At 41.6% G+C, this 14929-nt stretch overlaps 1 protein-coding gene across 3 annotated transcripts in view; it reads right to left on the bottom strand.

The window, feature by feature from the left end:
- MPP7 (MAGUK p55 scaffold protein 7) overlaps positions 1–14929 on the bottom strand; it is a 299029-nt gene that overhangs the window by 40894 nt on the left and 243206 nt on the right. The gene's annotated exons all lie outside the window — the stretch shown is intronic.

Raw genomic sequence — 14929 nt, forward strand, 5'->3', positions numbered from 1 at the left:
ACGGGCTCAATCCCAGGACCCTGAGATCATGATCTGAGCTGAAAGCACATGCTCAACCGACTGAGCCACCCAGGCACCCCAAAAGTAAACAGTTTTGAAGAAGGACAGTTACATATAATGACCTTGGCTGTCACTGGATTGCACTGTGGAATACCACGCTCCACAAAAGGCCACAGCAAGGGTAAGGGTAGGAGTAAATAAAATTACATTACACCAGCAATTGCTCCAAAATGGGGAAATAAAGCGTAAGGAGCTAAAGAATTTCAAATAGAATTATTTTTTCCTATAGGAATTTCAGAATCGTCTAAAAATAATAATAAATTAGTGGATCACAACGGACAAACCAAGCCTAAAATATCCCTGTGCAAACCCTGAACAACAGATTAAGACAAAACCCCCAAATTTTAAAACCATCAGTATAGCACATGCATGACAAAGCACAAAAGTGATATGTGATAAGTGGAAAATCAAAACAAATGGCACCCAGTTCACAACCACTAACAAAGTAAGGTGATGGCAAGGGAACACATTCAAACACAGCAACGAAGCCCTCCCACAGTGTGCAGGCGGGCACACCTCCCGACATTTGCATTAGAACCAGCGACAGCAGGTGAAAAGCAAAATACGCTCTCTAATCCCGCCAGCAGCAGCATCTGCGAACTTGTTAGAAATGCAGAAGCTCTGGCCCTGCCTCAGGCTACCAAACAGAAACTGCTTAAGAACAAAATCCCCAGATGACTGGAAGAGTGTTAAGGTTTGAGAAGCCTTGGAGAAAGAGCTGGAGGCCAAGGGGAGAGGAAGGGCTCCTCCATCTGAATATTCTGAGACTGCCTCTGTCTATACCATCAAGAAACTCCTGAGAGGCTGGGCCGCCTGGTTAGTTAAGCATCCGACTCTTCAGATTTCGGCTCAAGTTGAGCCCCTAGTCGAGCTTCGCACTCAACAGGGAGTCTGCTTGAGATTCTCTCTCTCCCTCTGCAGCTCCCCTAGCCCCCTGGCACTTTCTCTCACTCTCTCTAAAATAAATAAAGAAATCTTAAAAAACAAAAACAAAAACAAACAAACAACCCCAAAACAAAAAAACTCCTGAGAAGCAATCTCGGAAACGTGAAGCCAGAGCAGACGGTAAGATCAAGCCCAGAGCCTTTCCCTGGCGGCTGGGAAAGTTACCCCAGGGGGGCTACTGAGCATGTGAATGGATTGGAGGGGAAAAGGCCAGGAAAATCAACCCAGGATACTTTAGGAACAGTTGGCAAATTTTAAGGAGAGGGAAGGTGAAACAGGAACGCTATGTACTAGGAGGGGCTCTGCCCGCACAGCCGGCTGACCCGACCCCGGGAAAGATCCAGCTCGAGGCCTGAATGTGGGCAGGATTTACATGAACCTAAACTGTCACAAAATATGGAGGTATTTGGTAGGAAACTGAATGGATGGGCCCTAAATCAAAGAGAAAAAAGAAAAGTTGGGTATTTCGATCCAGCCAATGGTGTCAGCACCGCCCTGATTTTATAGACCGGAAGCAATATTCCACAGTGAGATAAGAAAGTAAAGGAGGATTTTAACTACCTCCACTTTGACCTCAGTCTGTACTTTCTAAGTTCTTCTTTCCAGCTTCTCTCTTAACTCAGGCAAAGGACCCCATGGGTAACATCCCATGATGGGGACCCAAACTACCCCCTCAAGCAATAAGGATGGCCTGAGCCAGCAAGACCCTGCATGAGTGGCGATGACCTGACCTTCACTGCCCACCTGCATGTACCCACCGGCCCGTGTCCCACATTTTCCTCAGATAAACCTAGAAATATTTTCAGTGCTTTGGAGACAGTTTTCGAGACACGAGTCCGCCCTCTTCAGGCACGGGCCTCACTCAAATCAATTCCTGTCTTGTTTCACCACTGCTGGTCTCTTCAGCGAGTGGCTGAACCACGTCTGTCTGGGACCCCTGGAGCCGGGTGGCCATGGTCTTGGCGAGCCAGCCAGGAACTATCCTTCCGACTGGTCCCCCTGCGGGCCTCCCCAGGATGGAGCACTTGGCCACAGCAAAGTGCCAGGCAGGGCACATCGGTCTAGTTCCTGAGCCAGTGGCTGTGACAGGTCAGAGTCAGCTACTCCTGGCTAGGAGATCCCGGGCGGGGAGGACAGGAAGGAAGTCCTCTGCGGCTGCCAAAACCTGTTTCGTTTCGAGGACTGTCTTTCTTTCCCTGAACTGGCATCAACAGCCTTAACTGCATTTGGTGAAACAGAGAAACGACTCAGAAGTAGTAGCAGACCCCAAAGATTTGGCTCCTGGTAAGTTCCCCTGATAAATGCACATCACATCCCATCCTTGTCCTCCGGTTCCCTGCTATTGGGTGCTTCTGAACTACTCGTTTCGGGTTTTCGTAACCCATTTGCTCAGGCTTGTGTAGCCTGAGTAATGGCATGAGCCATTTTGTTTCAGGAAGTTACCACTGGAAAAAGGAATGGATGAGAGGTAAATGGGAAGCCAGGGTTCGCATACGGGGAGATCTCTGTTGGGAGTTTGTGTGTACAAGACAGGGAGTGCTAACTCTTATCCCCTCCCAGAGCCCCCTAGAGAAAATATTGGTTGACTGGTCTTTCAGTTATAAACCTATGACTAAGAAGAAAATGAATTTTCATTGTAACACTGCCTGACAAAGGAGTATGTTAAGTTCAGAGGAAAGATGGCCACTGAATGGCTCTCGGACTCTTTCCTCCCATTTGGTTGCCTCTGAACAGGGGGTTTTGGCTTGGCTCTCTTAGCTTATCTAGGAAGCTGTGTGGTTCAGTCGATGAATATCCCCCACTCTGGGGGGGGAAGAATAAATGCTAACAGGCACTCTGGGCTTCATGTAGTCACAGTTGTGTTGCTTCTGTGTTCTTTCTGAACCTTTGCCCAGGAAGATGGCAAATATTCCTTCTGCTCCCAAAGGAAGTCCATTGGGACATATTGCGAACTGATGGTGCAGAGCACTAAAAAGCAACTCGAGAAAATTTAAGGCTCTTTTGCAGGAGGGAGAGACAGGACATGGAGATAAAGGAATGTTAGTCCAAACTTTAAATTGACCATCAGCCTTGCTGGGGGCACCCTTACACCCCCGCCTCTGCCTTCCCCTCCTCCGTCTCTGTAGCCTCACCCCCCAGGCAGTTCATGTGGACAGCTCCTATCCCGTCCTTGGTGCCTCCAGGGCCACTGGCCCTGCTCCTCCTATCCTCACTATCAAGGAACAAAGAGCACCCCAAGCTGTTGAGCTACCTCCTTATGAGGTTCATGACCCCAAATCAACACAAAGGGGTCCTGAGGCTCCCCCGGACTTAAACTGCCCACTTCAGGTTTTTCCACAGGAGCCCCAAGTAAAACTGATGGTGGGGAAAAAACTGATTAACTTTTTAGTGGACTTAGATACAACATATTGGGTATTAAAGCTAATTCAAGATTGTCAGCTTAATTAAAAGAGACATGTCTTTAGAGTTATTAGCATTAAATATAAAACTTTTATTCCACCAAGGCTTACTGAAGGCCACATTCTACACCAAGGTTTACTAAAGGTTATCTCTACTGCAATGTGTCAGGATAAAAGAAGACTTAAAATGATGGTTGATTTGATCTGTCTCATTAAGTTTTCATGGGTAATTGTTAAGAGCAAGTAGCTTGAATTAAAAAAAAAAAAAAGGTGTACAGCTTTCAGAATCTTTGTTAACCTGAAACTTTAAAGTTTTGCTCGGTTAAATGATATATTGGTTTGAACTCACCAGATTATCGATGTCTTTTCCAAGTAAGATAAAGTACTGAAACCTTCATTACTGAACATAGGTTTATCTGCTTTGGGCTTCTTGTGATAGAGAAACTAAAGATAAATTTGGGTCTGCCAGCAAACACATTTTATGCTTAGTCAAAAGTCTATATTATGGAAAAACACATGTTTCCAGAAATTATGAAATATATTCATAAATTTCCAATCTAAAGAACTCTGATGTAGCAGTTCACAGTTGCTTACTACCTAGTTTTTACTAGAAATTAAGGTTTCTAAGCATCAAGAATTCTGATAAATCTAATTGAGACTGTTAAAATAAGGGAAGCTACTCTGTATGCAAGGAAAATAAGATGTATTTTTGATAAGAAAGGTATGAGGAATGGGAATACACTTTTGTTGAGGAAAAAGAAAGTAGTTTTGTCCTAAAATGGGACTGGTTATTTAGAGAGAGAAGGCTTAGGACAAAATCTGAATGAAAAAGAAAGTTGTAAAAGATTTGTGAAGGGGAATCTTTGGAAAAGAATTTTATGCGTGGTCAAGACTAACACTGGAATGAATGAGTTTTAAAAGTACACCCGTATAAGAATGAGATTTAGTTTTTCTGTCTGTTAAAAAAATAAAGTTTTCTTGGATTGTTGGTCTGCTCTTGTAAGAAATTGTAAACAAAGTTCTTGTTTTTTTCTCTGATCAGAAAACCAAAATTTCTATGTCTTGTTTTTTTTAGGTCTTTGATTACTTAAGAAAGTTAAAGCTTCTCAATATTAAAGGAGCTAAGTTTTGCTCACAGCTATATAACTTTCTCATTACCACCTTGATTACACAGATAATAAAATGCTGTTTTATAATGATCTGTAATCCTATTTAGGTATGTGCTTGAAAACCTTCTGAGGTTTTTACAAACTTCCCAAGATTCAAATTCTAAACAAAGTCTTCTTGACCAAGTAGGCTTATTTGTTAAGTTACATGGTAGTTAAGTTAGATGGGAAGCACTGTCAAAAAAATGATGATAAACTTCCTTAGGTTTTTATCATATGGGTAAATGCTTTAGCTGTTCTAGAAATTATATGAAATCCCTAAAGTTTTAGTATGTCCTGGTATGTGGCTGGAATGGGCAAAATCACTCCTCAAAAGCCGGAGCTTACCCTACTGCATGGGGTTAGCTAAGGACTTGTGGAAATAAGGCCCTCCCTTCCTTATGATGGGATTGGACAATGCACCTACAGAGGCCCGTATCTCCTGGGAGGTCTACCACTTGCCAGTGATTCCTCATAAGGGATATTGTTAAAGTTAGACACTGGGTAAAGAGGGTTTCTTGATGATTTTATCCCTCAGCCATATATACGTCCCAGAAGCCACCTTTGTTGATGTAGAATTATAAGTAGAGGCTTTAGCCATACAGTGGCCATCTTTAATCAAACTCAGCATGCAGTCACTCTGCTGAATGATGAAACCGCACGAATTCAAAAAGCAGTCCCTCAAAACCAGATGGCCCTTGATATTTTGACTGCAGCCCAAGGAGGAACCTGTGCTCTCATTAAAACAGAATGTTGTATATATATTCCAAATTACTCAAAGAATGTGTCTGAAGCCATGAAAGATTCAAGTAAACACATCAGTGCTATAGATGGTTCTAGATCCTTTTAGCAGTTGACTAAATTCGATTCTTTCCAAATGGATTTCCCTGCTAAGCGTGGCTGTTTCTTATCCTTTATGTTTCTGGCCTTTTTTTTGGTTGTGGTTTGACTTTTTATATTTGTCAAGCAGGAGCTCATGCCATTCATAGCAGCATAGAGATACCTTACTGCGTATCTCAGGACAGACTCAAGAAATGAAATTCTCCCACACTGTCAAAATCTTCCATTTCAAAATCCCTATGTCATCCCTGGTCAGTAGGAAGTAGCTACAGAAGAAATGACCATTGTTTCTTTTCTCTCCATAGAAATGGAATGGTGTTTTGACAGTGGGGATCTGAAAGAGGACTTCACCCCCCCCCCCTTTTTTTTTTAAGTAGGCTCCATGCCAAGCATGGAGCCCAGTGTGGGGCTTGAACTCACACCCTGAGATCAAGACCTGAGCTGAGATCAAGAGTCGGGCACTTAATGACTGAGCCACTCAAGTCCCCCAACTTTACCTCATTTTGCCCTATCTTTTAAACTATCTTTTTTAAAAAAGATGTATTTATTTTTTTTAAGATATTTATTTATTTATTTGAGATAGAGAGCATGAGCCAGGGGAAGCGGCAGAGGCAGAGGGAGAAGCAGGCTCCCCTCTGAGCAGGGAGCCCAATGCGGGACTTGATCCCAGGACCCTGGGATCGTGACCTGAGCCAAAGGCATACGCTCAACCGACTGAGCCACCCAGGTGCCCTATTTATTTATTTGAGAGAGAGAGAGAGCGTGTGTGTGCACAAATGGGGGAAGGGGCAGAGGGAGAGACAGAATCTCAAGCAGATTCCCTGCTGAGCCTGGAGCCCGATGTGGGGCTTGATCCCGTGACCCTGAGATTATGACTTGAGCCAAAATCAAGAGTTGGACGCTCAACCGACTGAGCCACCCAGGCGCCCCTAAACTCATCTTTTAACTCAGGCAAAAGACCCTCAGGTAAAGCATTCCATGATGGGAACCCAAACTACCCTTCAAGCAATAATGACTGCCCTGATACCAGCAAGACCCCAGATGACTGACCCTAAGACCATGATTGACCTGTGCTGCACACCTGCGTGTACCCACTGACCTGTGTCCCCAATTTTTCTTATATAAACCTAGAAGTATTTTCAGCACTTTGGAGACAGTCTTTGAGATGTTAGTTCACTGTCTCCCCAGTGTAGGCCTCACTGAAATAAATTCCTTTCTTGTTTCACCACCACTCTCTCTCTGCTTCTGGATTTTGTCAGTGGTAAGTGGCCAAATCTGGTCTGTTTGGGATTCACGGAGCCAGGTGCTCTTGCACCGGTGGGCTCCAGTTACAGAAGGTTCTGGTCTTGAAGTATTTAGGTATGAATCAGCTCCACAACTCAGTAGCTGCATGAGCAGCCTGGGCAAAGTAACTCAGTTCTCCTCCTTGTGCTTCAGTTTCTTCTTCTGTGGGGATAATACAAGTATTTACCTCATACTCATGGTGAGGACTGGATGAAATAATACATGCATAGCCCTTGACTCAATGCAGGGCACTCAATATATATGGGTTACTGTTATTACACAGGAGAGAGGAAGGATAGGACCCACTTGAGAAAAGATAAAATTTAAAAACTCAGCTGGAGCTGTTTGAAAGCAGTTAGGAACAGCAGAGGGTAATGAAACATTATAGTTATATTTTACTGGTAGAAAAATCTAAGTAGTAAAAAGGGATGTTTTGTTGTCACTGAAGTAATGCAATTAATTATTTACTTAAGATTGGAAAACTCCAAAGAGTAAGGAAACACAAGTGGGGGAGAAGCACATAGCAAAGGAATTGGAAAACTCACTGCCCATACCACCTGGAAGGGTCAACATTTAGCATTTCCAGTTTAGGACTATCTTGAGGGCAACCCTCCTGTTGGGAGACAGAGGAGAAACCTCTGAGAACCAGGCCTCAGAAACTTAAGGAATTCCAAGCAGGAGACAGAGAAAGAACAGTCACTGCAGTATGAGTGACATCACAGGGCTTAAAAAAAGAAAGAGAGAGAAGAAAGAAAGAAAGAGAGAGAAAAAGGAAAGAAGGAAAGGAAAGGAAAGGGAAAGGAAAGGAAAAGGAAAGGGAAAGGGAAGGGGAAAGGGAAGGGGAAAGGGAAGGGAAAGGGAAAGGGAAGGGAAAGGGAAGGGAAAGGGATGGGGAAAGGGAAAGGGAAGGGGAAAGGGAAGGGAAGGGAAAGGGAAGGGAAGGGAAAGGGAAGGGAAGGGGAAGGGGAAAGGGAAGGGAAAGGGAAGGGAAGGGAAAGGGAAGGGAAGGGAAGGGAAAGGGAAGGGAAGGGAAAGGGAAGGGAAGGGAAAGGGAAGGGAAGGGAAAGGGAAGGGAAGGGGAAGGGAAGGGAAAGGGAAGGGAAGGGAAAGGGAAGGGAAGGGAAAGGGAAGGGAAGGGAAAGGGAAGGGAAGGGAAGGGAAAGGGAAGGGAAAGGGAAGGGAAGGGAAAGGGAAGGGAAGGGAAAGGGAAGGGAAGGGAAGGGAAAGGGAAGGGAAAGGGAAGGGAAGGGAAAGGGAAGGGAAGGGAAGGGAAGGGAAGGGAAAGGGAAGGGAAGGGAAAGGGAAGGGAAGGGAAAGGGAAGGGAGGGGAGGGGAAGGGAAGGGAAGGGGAAGGGAAGGGAAAGGGAAGGGAAGGGAAAGGGAAGGAAAGGAAAGGGAAGGGAAGGGAAGGGAAAGGGAAGGGAAAGGGAAGGGAAGGGAAAGGGAAGGGAAGGGAAGGGAAGGGAAGGGAAAGGGAAGGGAAGGGAAAGGGAAGGGAAGGGAAAGGGAAGGGAGGGGAGGGGAAGGGAAGGGAAGGGGAAGGGAAGGGAAAGGGAAGGGAAGGGAAAGGGAAGGAAAGGAAAGGAAAGAAAAGGAAAGGAAAGAAAAGGCTACAGGATCCTGCTGGGAATGTAAAAATATAGTGAGAAGAGCAAGCAGCGGTTTGTCTGTCAGAAAGTAAAGCATGAGGCCCATGGGACAGAATCCATATTGAATCCAGAATCAGGTGCCAGGACCCAAAGATCAATGGGCAAAGGGGATTTAGGGCAACTTAAATGCATACAATTAAATTAACCTCTTCACTGAAGATTTCACAGCCAGATGAATTTTAGTTCAGTGACTGTGGACCCAAACAACTAGCATTTATAGAAAATAGCAGTCAAAATACCTGGGATCACCTGTGACTTGGGGCTGACAATGGAATATTGTGATACATATTTCCAGGAGCATGACTTTACCAAAAGGTAGTCTAGATGGTGCTGTGGTATTCTGTCCTGATAACTCTTTAAAACTTCAAGTAGGGGACATGAGAGTTAGGGTACCATCACTCAATTTTGAGGAGGCTGATTAAGATATGCCAGTGACGAATGGCAAATTATATCTGTGACAGGAGTCTAAAGCTTTGGGGAGTTCTCGCTCCACTCTGGTGGGGTAAGCACACTATAGCCTGTCTCCCACACTGCGCACAATTAAAACCTTGGGCAGCACACAAAAAGCAACAACCTGGAGACTCTGAAAAGCAAACAAAAGCAGGCAGAGTACAGAAGGATGTCATATCTGGAGAGGTGACCCCCAAAGGGATTAAGTTTCCCTGTTTATTTTTCTTGGTTCTTAGGCTTTGCGCAGAGGACGAATCTCCACTCAGAGCTGGCAGTGGACTGTGCTAAGATTCCACAAAAGTTGTGGGCTCACCCCTAAGCTGTGCATAAGTGAGATGAACCCAAAGCAGCATAGCTAAGGTTTAAACACTGTGTAAGTGTCTGGCTAACACAAATGTCACATGCAAGAAATACACCCAAAGCAGCATAGCAAAGACTTGTAAACTGAACTGAGGCAAACAGAATAAGCCTAATCAGGTTGACAGCCTGCTAAAAAATTTAACATTTTCCAGAGGAATATAATAAGATCCAATGTCTGTACAAAATAATGTTCAAAATGTCTAGGATACAGAACAAAATTATTCAATGCACAAAGATGATGGATTCTCAAAAAAAAAAAAAAAAAAAAAATACAATCGACAGATGCCAACCACAAGATGAGCCTAACATTGGAATTATCCAAAACAATAAAGAAGTTATCTTAACTAAGCTTCATGAGGCAAAACTAGACACACAGGAAATGAATGTAAAAATCAAGTTCTTACTTGAACTTAATAAACAAAAACTATGAAAGAAACTGGTAATTTCACAATTGAAAAAAGATACAATATCTGAAAGATAATTATTTGGTCAGTGGGCAACATAGCAACACAGTGATAATGAAGAAAAGAGTCAGAGATCTTGAAGACAGACCAAAAGAAATTGTCAAATTTGAAAAACAAAAACACTAGAAAAAAATATAATCAGAGCCTCAGGATCCTGTGAGACAATACTAAAGGGTCTAATACATGTGCTACTGCAGTCCCAGAAGTAGAGGGGAAAGAGGTTAGGGCAAAAAAAAAAAAAAAAAACTTTGAAAAAAATAATGGCCAAAATTTTCCAAAATTTGGTTAAAGTCATAAATTTATAGATTTCAGATGTTCAGTAAAGCCAGGCACATTAAACTCAAAGCACAAATAGATACATCATAATCCAACTGCTGAAAATCAGAGATTAAAAAAACCCTCAAAATCAATTAGAGAATACATACAGAGGTAAAGCAAAAAAGTCATCGATATATTAAAATCAAATAAAAAAATAGACAACTCAAAAGAAGGCAGGAAGGAACAGACAAACAAAATACAGAGGGACAAAAAGAAAACAAATAGTAGACCTAAAATAAAAATAATAGACCTAAATTCAACCATATCAGTAGTTTATATTAAATATAAATGGTCCAAACATACCAATTAAAGATGAAGATTATCCTACTGGTTAACTACAACAACCACCCAAGACTATGCTATCTGTAAAAAACAAACAAACCCACTTTAATAATAAACACATAGATGGGTTAAAATAAAAGGACAGGAAAAGATATACCATGCAAACAATAAGCAAAGGAAAACTTAAGTGGCTATCTTATATATCACACAAAGCAGACTTGAGAACAACGAATATTACCAGGGATAAAAAAGGACATTACATAACAAGAAGCTCAATTCATTAAGAAAACATAATACTCCTAAATGTACATATACTTAACAACAGAGCTTCTAAACATCTTAAGTAAAAGCTGACTGATGTGAAAAGAGAAATAGACAAATCTACAATTATAGAGAATTTAACACTCCACTCCTCTCTCAACAATTAACACAAGTATACAAAAAATCAGTAAGAATATGGAAGACCTAAATAACATTATCAACCAACTTGACTTAAATAACATACACCAAACACTCCATCCAACAACAGCAGACTACACATTCTTTTTAAGTGCACACAGAACACCCAATGACATGGACCATATTCTGGGCCAAAAAAAAAAAAAATCTGATAAATTTAAAAGAATTGATATCATACAAAGCATACTGTCTGACCATAATGAAATTAAACAAGAAATCAATAACAGAAAGATATGTGGATAATCCTCAAGTATTTGGAAATTAAAGAACACATTTTAAACAACTTGTGGATCAAAGAAATCACAAAGGAAATCAGAAAATATTCTGATTTGAGTGATACGTTATAAAGATACAACACATCAAAATTTGTAGGTTGCAGTGCTTAGAGGGAAATTTAAATTTATGCCTAACAGGGGCACCTGGGTGGCTCAGTTGTTAAGCGTCTGCCTTTGGCTCAGGTCATGATCCCAGGGTCCTGGGATAGAGCCCCACATCGGGCTCCCTGCTCCGCAGGAAGCCTGCTTCTCCCTCTCCCACTCCCCCTGCTTGTGTTCCCTCTCTCGCTGTGTCTCTGTCAAATAAATAAATAAAATCTTAAAAAAAAAAATTATGCCTAACAATACTTAAATTTTTAAAAAAGTGTTTCTAGTCAATAGTCTAATATTCAACTTTATAAAACTAGAAAAAAAGAAAAATAAGTCCAAAGTAAGCAGAGGAAGGAAATAATAAAGAACACAAATCAATAAAATTGAGAAAAGAAAATTTAAATATACAAGTGGTGTTATAAAAGATCAATAAATTAGAAAAAGACATAGGCAGGTAGACTCTACAAAGGCCAGCAATGATCCCCACCCTCTTGTTTTTCACACCTTTGTGCAATTCCCTCTCCTTGATTGTGGGCAAAACCTGTGATTTGCTTCTAACCAAGAGAATATGGGATGTTCTGTTCTTCTGCCTTCTCAGTTTATACGCCCTGATGTAGCAAGCTACCACACTGCAGAGGCCCACATGACAAGGAATTGAGAGTAGATTATGAACTTTGCCAACAAGCACATGGTTTTGGAAGTAGATCCTTTATCAGTCTAGTATTCAAACTGAGACGCCTACCTCTGGCCAAGACTTGAGTGCAGCCTTATGAGAGATCCTGAAGCAGAGGACCCAGCTAAGTCATGCCCGAACTCTCCAAATTCTGACCTGCAGAAACTTTCAGATAATAAGTATGCGCTATTTTAAAGTCACTAAGTTTGTAGTAAACTAGCTATGAATATACAGATTATGAAGACTTAAACTTTGACTCTTACATAATTCACACAAGAATTAACTCTAAGAACTTGTTATGCAGCAATACTTACGTACCTGATCTAAGAATGAAGACACAAATTACCAATAACAAGAATGAAAGTGGAGACATTACCACAGACCTTACAGAGAGTTAAATGACAATAAGGGAATATTATGAACAACTTTATGCTTATACAATTGGCAACTTATGTGAAACGGACAAATTCAAAGACACAAACTGCCAAAGCTTGTTGAATAGTCTTGTGTGTGTATGTGTGTGTGTGTATAAAGGTACAAAGATGCACTCTCTCACACGTTCTCTCCCTCTCCCCCTTCCTCCTCTCTTCTTCAGTTCGTTTTAAAGAAATTAAGAATGTAGTTAAAAACCTCCCAAAAAAGATGCCACAGTGTGGTTTTGCTGTGTAATTCTATGAAACATTTTAAAGGAAAATAATACTAATTCTACACAAGCTCTCCCAGAAAAGTGAAGAGGAGATAACACTCCCCAACACATTTATGAATATGGCATTACCTTGATACAAAAACAAACAAAAAACATTATAAGAAAACTACAGACCAGCAAATTGAATCTAGTACTGTGCAAAAGGCTAATACATTATGCAAAGCTCATTGAACACACAAAAATCAATTGATGCAGGGGCTCCTGGATGGCTCAGTCAGTTAGGCGTCTGCCTACAGCTCAGGTCATGATCCTGGGGTCCTGGGATCAAGCCCCGCATCAGGCTCCCTGCTCAGTGGGGAGCCTGCTTCTCCTTCTCCCTCTGCCTCCCCACCTTGTACTCTCTCTCTTTCGTTCTATCTCAAATAAATACAATCTTTAAAAAAAAAATCAATCAATGCAATTCACCATTTCAACAGATCAAATAAGAAAAACCATATAATCATCTCAATAGATGCAGAAAAAAATTCACTTGACAAAATTCAACATCAATTCATGACAAATACTCTCGGCAAACTAATAATAGAAGGGTATTTTCTTAACCTGGTAAAGGGCACCTACAAAAAAACCTACAGCTAATATCATGCTTCGTGGTGAAAGACTGAATACTTTCTCCCTAAGACTGAGAACAAAACAAAGATGTTCTCACCACTCCCATTTATTTATCATCATACTGGAGAGCCTACAGTGAGGAGAGAATACAATATGAATATAAAATAAAACGCCTACAAAAAAGAAATAAAAATTATCTCTGGTCACAGATAACAAGATTATCTACATAAAAAAATTCAAGGCATCCACAAAAAAGATACTAGGAATTTCCTTAAAGAACTATAGGGAGGGATGATGACATCTGTATACAGTACCATTTAACAGAACTGCATGGCTATTTCTAACCTGTATGAGATCAGCATTCCCCTATCCCCTTTTCCTTTGGAAGATTCTAGAGAGTGAATATTTCTTTTTCATAACTGTGACTATGATTTGCTTTTATTCTTCCCTGCATTACTACTCAGTTTATCTTCATCTATCTTCCCTTCCTCACCCCCGAGGTTAGCGTCTACAGGAAAGAAAAAAAAGAGCAAAGTTTATTCTACTTTCCTCTTTCAATTAGATCCCCTCAGGGAAACCAAAAGTAGCACAGTCATAATAGTTAACTTCTTGGCTACAGAGAGTCATCTAGATTTAAGGGGAACCGGGAAATCATGCTATCTTTGCCTTTTTATCACAAGGTGAGTCTCTCTCTTCGGGTGAGAAGCAGACCTTCACTGAAGAGCAGAAGATGCAAGGGGATGGAAGAGATGATGCTAAGATGGGTGCTGGGAGGGACAATGGGGTAGAAGAGGAGCAGGAGGTCCAAGAAGCCCCCATGAGGCACAAAAGGATTTAGAACGGGGAATGCTTATACTCTCATTAGCCCAATTCTATGGGGACTGGAAGCCGGGTCATTGCAGGCTCTACAGTAAACATAGAAATCGACGGAGAATATTCCTCCAGGTGGGGTTTGGGGAGGCTTTCATACACACAGATTAGAAGAAGGAGACACTGTTAGTAAGGGAAACTCTGAAGTATATGTTTTTCTAAATAATGCCAACAATGTGAAATCTGATGATGCTAGGGGCCACTTCCAGTGTCATTGGGTGTGAGAAACTGCATCATTTCCCACGCATCACCACCATCCATGTGCTATAACCTTTCAAAGGACGCCATGTCAATAGAAAGGGTGGTTCTTCAGCTTTTCCACTTATTCTCATCCCCATAATGGTCATCTTCAGTTTATAAAGGAATAATCAAGAAGAGACACCAAGCTCCTTTATTCCTCTTTCTCCCTCCCAAATCATTGGTTTTGATCCTTGGACCTTAATTACCTGTCACCAAATTTTTAAAGAAATGTAAACGAGGGCACCTGGGTCGCTCAGTGGGTTAAGCGTCTGCCTTCCACTCAAGTAATGTTCCCTGGGTCCTAGGATCGAGTCCTGCATTGGGCTCCCTGCTCAGCGGGGAGTCTGCTTCTCCCTCTCCCTCTGCCTCTGCCCCTGCTCATGCTCTCTCTTAAATAAATAAAAATCTTTAAAAAGAAATGTGAACGAGGATGAGGTGGATGGAGTAACACTGAGGTCGTGATTGCACATATCTGTGAAGGCTGGACAAGACAAATGCTAGAACGTGAATATGAGTCAAACTAGCCAATGTCTGTGGAAATCACCATATATATTAACTACTTTAAGCAGTTTCATTAACTGACTCTCCAGCTGTAAATATCCTAGAACTCTGCTGAAATAGTTTATTTCACTTAAGACCTAAATGCCCTAAGAAGCTTCTACCATAGCTACTGCCTCGAAATGATTTAAAAGAAACTTGTGTTATATTAAAAAAGTATTTGTTTCTATTATTTAGTTACCCCAATTTACTTAATACATTGTGATGTGTTTGCTATCCCCCCTCTCAGAGATCCCACTCAAATGTCAATACCATTCTCCACATATCTCTTAAGTCTCATGAATGTCATATGGATACAAAAGACTGAAAATGT

The sequence above is a fragment of the Halichoerus grypus genome, chromosome 6 (assembly GCF_964656455.1).
Source record: "Halichoerus grypus chromosome 6, mHalGry1.hap1.1, whole genome shotgun sequence".
Taxonomy (NCBI): Eukaryota; Metazoa; Chordata; class Mammalia; order Carnivora; family Phocidae; genus Halichoerus; species Halichoerus grypus.